We start from the raw sequence: 7447 nt of genomic DNA, 5'->3' as shown, positions 1-7447 counted from the left end.
CAGAGCTGCGTTTAGGCGCACAGCCAGCCGGCCAAGCCGTCTGAGCTTCTGGGAGGTGAATGCACCGAGGGGCTGGGAGGCCAGTGCGGGAAGTCACCAACTGCCGGTTAGAGACGAGAAGACTTTACTTTCTTTGCGGGTCGCTGACCTACTGAGCTTGAAACCAGGCCTTGGGTGAGTAGAGGGCAGAGCAATAGTTCTCTGGAGCCATAAGGCTCTTCACCTTAGGAGGACTGAACCTGGATCCTCACACCTCGTGTGACGAATCGGAACCATTTCGTCTACCCCTTCTCCCAAGAATCTCTGTGCCTCTGGTTGTAAAATTAGAGTCATTATAGCGCTCGACTTTGGCATTGTGGGAGATTAAGGGAGTGACGATTTTAACAGAGGCTCTGCTGCTGAATTCGACCCTCTCAGTCTTCTCTTCTCCTTTCCCTTCCCTCCGCTCCAAATGACTACTTGCTGTGAGTGCAAGTCATGTGTACTTGGCAATCTGAGACTCTTAATGGAGTTCCTTTGTTAGAGACCCTCACTTAGGGCATTTGAACGAAGAATCTAATTTTACCAACTATGAGGAGCGGTAACGGCGAAGTTTGTTTTTAGAAATCTTCATCTCATTTGGAAGGACTGGGCTGCCTCAACTTTTACTGACCCCTTGCTGGCAGAGTAGAACTGCTCCAGAGTGTTGTCAAGGCTTTCACCTTTCCGGAGCAGATTACCAGGCCTGTCTTCTGAGGCATCTCTGGGTGAATTCAAACCTCCAACTTTTTAGCTAGTAATTGAGATCTTAACTCCTTGCCCTTTCTCTGCTCTCGTTGCTCTATTCTGATTCTTGTTGAGCAGAGAGCAGGAAGAGAGGAGTCCAGATGCCTATAGTAAATGTCCGGATGGGTTTCTCTAAAAGGAAGCGGAATGTCAATAGACTTCTAAGGGAAATCACTAAGGTAAAAATGAGAATAATGCCTGAACAGGGACTTGAACCCTGGACCCTCAGATTAAAAGTCTGATGCTCTACCGACTGAGCTACCCAGGCCCATATTTCCAGATTTTCCTCACTACTCCCTGTAGGTTTTATGTAGATCATTTGGTTTTCTGTTTCATGTCCTTGTTCCCAAATGGCTTCCTTGTAATTTCCCTGCTTGCCAAGAAGATTCTGTTTCAAACAGATGTTATAATCGCTAGAAGAATTTCCCTTCCTTCTGTCTTGTCTTCTGTCTGTTTAGACTTTCAGAAACAGACTTGGTCACCTAGACAAAGTGCTGCCGCCTTTCCGATCACATTGATAGACCCAAGGGTTGCGTTTTTGCCGAGTGTCCCTCTGATTCTTATTTACCCACTTGCATCTATTTTTCTCGAAGCAACATTCAAGCTGCTCTTCTTCGTACCCTTCTGTCTTGTCTTGCACATTTTTCTTGCAGCCTTGGAAGGCAGAGGAGAAAAGACTTGAAGGAGAAAAAATTGTAGACCGAAGAGAACTTTCCATAATGGTGGGCAAGCGAAGGTGCATGGGTTTAATCTTCTGCATCTCTAGGCTTGCTTTTCCTCGTAATGCAACTTCTCTAGCATCTGTGAGCCACTCCTCCTTCTCTTCATTTTATTTCTCCTCCACCTCCTTCTCTTCAGTCTCCTTTTTCTCTTCCTCCTTCAGGTGTTCATGTTATGAGTACTGTTCACTGCTCACATCCAAAGGAAAATAATAATTATCTTGATGAATTAATGTACATTAGGACATACCATCCAGAATATGACCTAAGATAGTTTTTGAGTTTTAACCTAATCCTGCAGAAATGCTGTACAAGGAATCTGGGAACAAATGAGGAAGTTTTGGAGGGAAGGAAAGATTAATCTCTCTGGGGAGAAAAGATAGGGCAGGGAATGGGAAAAGACTGTTGTAAATTTCTTTCAAATAACTCGGCACTTCCAAGAAACCAAGACTATGTGAAAACTGGGAAAATTGGTGTTTACTTAGCTTTAGGAATTTGTGCATTACTCATCTCTCCTATCCTATCAATATACAAGGCAGAGTTGGAGGTGGGTCACACAAAATCACCGTGAATTGTTTTATGGATCAATCCACAGGGAAACTAGGAAACAAATTTTAGAATTTCAATGAGACAAGCATCCCTTCAACTTATTTGGGACCTCTTCTCTCCACTTGAAGTAGCTTGGAAGTCACCAACCTCCACCTAACACATAGAGACCACTCTCCCAGGGATGTCTGGGACTCACTACCTCAACCCACTTGTTTATCAGGTGATTCTTCTACTTGTTGGTAGAGAATCGAGTTGTTAAAATCTATGTTATGAATGGATTATAATAAAATATTTTCCTAAGGTTAAAAGCAGGCATTTCCGACATAGGGAGCTCTTGTTTGAGCTTCTAAGTGTTTCTCCCTGGAGCTATGCCATATTATCTTTGAGATAGAAAAGGTCTGAACATACCAACTTCTGGCAATCCCTCTCTTCATACTGTCATCTGCATTCCTTCATTACAAAGTTTAGTTCTTGGCTCATAATTCTCCACCCAAATGAACCATCATTATAAGTAACTTATAAGAGAGTACGCTTGAAGAAATAGGTCGCTTCTGATCATCTCACAATCTCAGTTTATTAATTCTAAGTAATTGTTTTCAGAGGTTTCAGATGATATTTGATTCCTTTTTTTGAATGCTGTTAAAATTTCCTCCAATTGCCAAGTTAAAAATTTGAAAACAGAATCTTAATATTCTCTTATCAACACTTTCACTTCCTTGCTTGTACAGCGTCCTCACAGAATTGGCTGTGTCGTTTAATGGATAAGATGTCTGATTCTGGAACTAGAGGACTGAGAGGTCGAGTCCCTTTGTGATCATTTATTTCTTATTGTGCAAATACGTAGAAGATTCTTCAATTGACTTCCAGTGACTAATTCCTGAGTGTTGCTGGAAGGCAGAAGTGATACAGGCAAAGTTTCTTCTTTCACAAACCAATAATTAACATTAAAGAGACTTTGGAAATCTAAAATGGGCTGAGCCTCAAAAAGACATGGGAGCAAATCTGTGGACCCACTAATGATCATCATCCTGTCCTCTCAGTTTATTACTTTTTTGTGACGATTTTTCAAGATTTCAATCTGTGTTTATTTCTTTTCTTCAAGATATTAGTGAATCTTACACTAACTGCAAGGAACTTCGAATCACAAGTTCTCACTCTGTTAATTTCTGCTTATATAGAGCTGAGGCCCTGAATTTGGAGTTGTAGCCGGTAGACTGTGAGATAATAAATTTCTCTTTGTTAAAGCCATCCACTTGTGGTATTTCTGTTAAAGCAGCACTAGTTGACTAAGACACTTGGTTTTCAGTGAATACCTTTAATGAGCTCCAAATCTTCCAATCACAGAGGACTGTCTTCAGGGCTCACTCTGCCTCTGTGCAGAGACTCTCTCCTCTACAGCCACATGCTTTATACGAAAACTTTGTAATATTCTAGTCTCAAGAATCACAGTGTTTATAAAACAGTAACGTGAATTTGCAACTTAAATTCATAAGTATCCTAAATAAATGAAGTCCCATATCAAACTCCTTCTCTTCCCTTTCCAATCCTATCCAATGCCACAAAAGAAAAAGAAAACAACTTAACAACAAGCTGTAAAGCCCACTCCTCCTTCCCCAAAGTGAGAAGACATAGCATCTCTGTAATTAAGAGACTTGGAGATCTTCCTAAAAATTTCCAAATTTAAGTTGCATCATCAACCTTGACTTTTCAACACTGTGCCATCCTCTCCATTCCTGAAGTCACGATTTTGCTCATCTATTTGACAGTAGGACAAAGAATAAAGTTGCTGGGCATACTGAATGAATAACTTTCAAATGATATTGCAAATCTGAATTTCCACATTTGAAATCTTGCTCTTCAGATTCCCAGTAAGAAAAGAGGCTATGTGAGTAGTAAAATGCACTGCAAATATTTCTAGAGCTGTTCAGGAGAAACCCGGGCTCAGTAGCCTTTTGTGTATGAGTTAGAAAGAAGTACGGGAAAACTGACAGTATTTACACGAGAACAGGGTGGTGAATTCTAGATCCTCAGACTAGAGGCCTGGTGCAAATGAGCTCTCCAGCAGTTTGATGGATTCAGTAAGCGTCTATAACAACCAAAAAAGCTCCGTCAGTGCCTCACCTTTCTTTCCCATTCTTTCTCTTGAATAGTAAGCCCAAACATGCTAAAACTAAGTGGTTGCAAATACAATATATTCTAGCCCAAAGCGGTGGTGGTGGTGGGGAGGGATTCTGCTTCTAAGCTCCCGCTGTTGTGCTTGCACATGGAATCTGGACAACACCGCCTCCCCGTGGCTTTTTCCAAAGCCTCCATTACCAACAACTTCTATTCCACAAACACGCAACCGCACGCGCGCTTTCCAAAACGCTCAGCGATGGAAATAGCAGCGAGGTGCTCTCAGTCAGGAAATTTTGGACAAAACGAGTCGTATCTCTTGGTGGGACATAAGCTTTGAAAGCACTTACTTTAGCCTCTGTCCTCCAGAGGGCCTCCAGAAAGCATAGCAAAAATGAGAACTTGGTCTCTTTCTACCTCTGTGACGGTCCATATCGTATCCGTTCTTAGAGACACTTTGTTCCTCTTCTCTCTGCCACATACTCGTCTGCTGCTGTTTCTGTCCTCCGCTCAGCGTTCTCCTTTCCCCCCGTCTTAAACCCCATCACTCTCTTCTATTCACTCCTTTCCTTGCGCCTGCTCCTCCTCGCATTCCAGTTCGCAGAGAGGTGTCTTTCTAATACAGTTGTAAATTAATCTGTAGATTCGGGGCGCCCATCCCTTCCATCCGGGAAGATTTGGATTTTCTCCCTCATATCTGGATTAACAGTCGCACCACATTGGGAATTTGCGGATTTCTCCAGGCGTAGGGAAAGTTTATAAAGAGTGAATTTGTTTTGAAGGTTGTGCCCAGCTCGTAAAGCGCTTCTCTTGTGCTTTCCTCGTTAAGGAAATAATTTGGTATAAAAGAGACGTTTTAACGACTGGAGCGTCCATCTTTCTCCTCTCTCTTCTCTAACTGACTTTCACCTCTTCAAAACCAGAACTACAGCGTCGGAGAGGCAAAACTACCGTTTCCAAACCCAAGTGCTGGACGCAGCGATTTGCAAGAGCATGACTGTATTTGTAGTTCTTCGTTTCGGTCTAATTAACCCATTTCTCTCAAGCCGATCCCGACCCCGTAAGGTTTCCAGCCACGGAGCGAAATGCCGACTTTTTGGTTAGCAGCCATAGCTCTTAATCCCGCGCCACCAGGCCTCCTGTTTCCGTGAAATACTGTGAACTAATTAACCTCTAATCTTATCTCTCCACCTGGATCTTCATTCCTTGGCAACATTCACGGAACTCATCTTTGTATCCCCCTGCACTATCTTTTGTGTCTTTCTGCAAGCTTCATAGGCAGAGAAGAAGGACTTTTCAAGAAGACAATCAGAAGACTTAACAGTTAACATTCAACCCTCCGACTCTCCCTAGTGGTGGACTGGAACTGACACTCGGGCAGTTAGCTAAAAGCAGTCCTTGAAGAAGCCAATGACTGCTGGGCTATCTCAGAGTCCTTGGTCTGGGAAGTGTTTTTCTCCTCCTGGCATAGCTGCGAGGCAGGATCCAATCTAGGAACACAAGAATTGAACATAATGGATTTTGACTTCTGAAAATTTACATTTCAAGACTACTGCAGACCATGCTGGAAGTCAGTATTATGGAGCAGTCTCACAATTCTGCCTAACATGGGGGTGCAGCTCAGTGGTAGAACATGCACTTAGCATGCAAGAGGCCCTGGGCTCAATCCCCAGAACCTTCATGTATCATTTTCTTTCTTCACCGGGACCGACAGCTAAATATTGGCAAATTTGTTTCAGACTTGCCCCATTTTTCTCGTTGTGAATACCTTTACTTGCGTTTTTCCTACTCACAGAGAGGATAAATTGTTCGATAGTTACTCACTTGGAAGATAGTCCTTGACACTCCTTGGGCCTCCCAGCCTGACTGCTTAAGCACAATAAAGTTAGGAGGAACTGGAATAAAAGAAGGTGCTCACTCAGGATCTGCTGAGGGTGAAGCAACAAAATTCCACCACATCATAGACAGCCTGGTCTCCTTTACTACAATTTTTCATTATTATTAAGAAGTAGGGAAGAAAAAGACAGATGGAAAGAGGGAGGGGGAAGCCACTGTTGGACAAATTCTTTTGGAGTGTTTTTCTTTTTTCCCCTTTACCTGCGCCTGTGTCAATAGACAGATAACAGGTTCAGGAGAAAAGCTTCCTTCTGATTTTCTTTTTCCCATTCCTCCTACCCTTCGACGCCCATCCAGATAATCTTGGTCAGCAAAAGGTCAGTCCAATCACCAGTCACAGAGATCTGTGATCCCCACCACAGAAATCTGTGATCCCAACTCTTTGTTAACGGCGAAGAAGTGTTTGGATGCTGCCCAGAGGAAAGGCATTTCTCAGGAAACCCTGAGTTTTCCAGCATCCACAGCTTAGAAAATTATTTCCAGAGATGGAAAGAGCTGTTAAGCTCTCTTAAAGCCACAAAAGTCTTGAGCAAAAAGAGCTGCATCTTCCTTTGCGAAAAACACCTTGAGTCCATTTTCCTTAGCAGGAAGGAAAATTTCTGACATCCTGAGTTGTAGAGAGAGCAGAGAAGACATAGGCAACCCTGACAGGCTCAAACTACCTCCTGGGCCATCCAAATTCTATGCATCCTAAAAACCTACTTCTAAACCTTCTTACACCTTCTCTTCTTCTGGCTCTTCCACACTCACACCCATCTCCCTCCCCCATCTTCCTCTTCATTTTCTTCACCACATAATGTGTCACCTTCACCTTCACTTTCTCTCTCCCAGCCCCCTTTTATCTTGTCTCCAGTGCTTCCTCGTAGTGAAAATTTCCCAGCATCTCAGTTCACTCGAGTTCCCTCAGCAACACTGCCTAGGCTAGCAGTTCTCGAACATGGCTGAAAACCGGAAACATCTGTGGAGACTCTTCAATGATATAGATCCCATCCACTCCCTTTCCTGTGATTCTCAGTCCATTCAGGATCTATAGAGGTGGAATCAAGAATACATATAGTCACAAAGTTAGCAGGCAGTTCTCCAGATCAGGGAACAACTGCGTTCTGTTCTAAGACATTTACTTCCCTTTTAACTCTGTATTAGACTTTATTACTCATCATGTTACCTTGTATTGTCTTCCTGCCTCTGAGTGTCCATGTCACTTACTTCCCAGCACCAACTGAGCCTCAGTCAATTATTCGAGGGAGGCGAGGGTAAGGGAGACTACTGATGCTGGGGAGGAACCGAGGAGTTGATACATAATGTATCCCAATATTCGGGAAGATACAAACCTCTCACTGGGGAAAAAATATCAGAATGAAAATTAAAGTAAAAGAGAAGACACAATGATTAAGAATTACTTC

At 42.9% G+C, this 7447-nt stretch overlaps 1 non-coding gene across 1 annotated transcript; it reads right to left on the bottom strand.

The window, feature by feature from the left end:
- Positions 1–960: 960 nt before the first annotated feature.
- On the bottom strand, positions 961–1033 carry TRNAK-UUU (transfer RNA lysine (anticodon UUU)). Its single transcript has one exon. It is a non-coding gene; the product is annotated as a tRNA-Lys (tRNA).
- Between the last annotated feature and the right edge of the window lie 6414 nt (positions 1034–7447).

This window comes from Trichechus manatus, unplaced genomic scaffold, assembly GCF_000243295.1.
Source record: "Trichechus manatus latirostris isolate Lorelei unplaced genomic scaffold, TriManLat1.0 scaffold00180, whole genome shotgun sequence".
Lineage (NCBI taxonomy): Eukaryota > Metazoa > Chordata > Mammalia > Sirenia > Trichechidae > Trichechus > Trichechus manatus.
The sequence above is the reverse complement of the archived record's forward strand: the minus strand, read 5'-3'. Positions and strand labels throughout refer to the sequence as shown.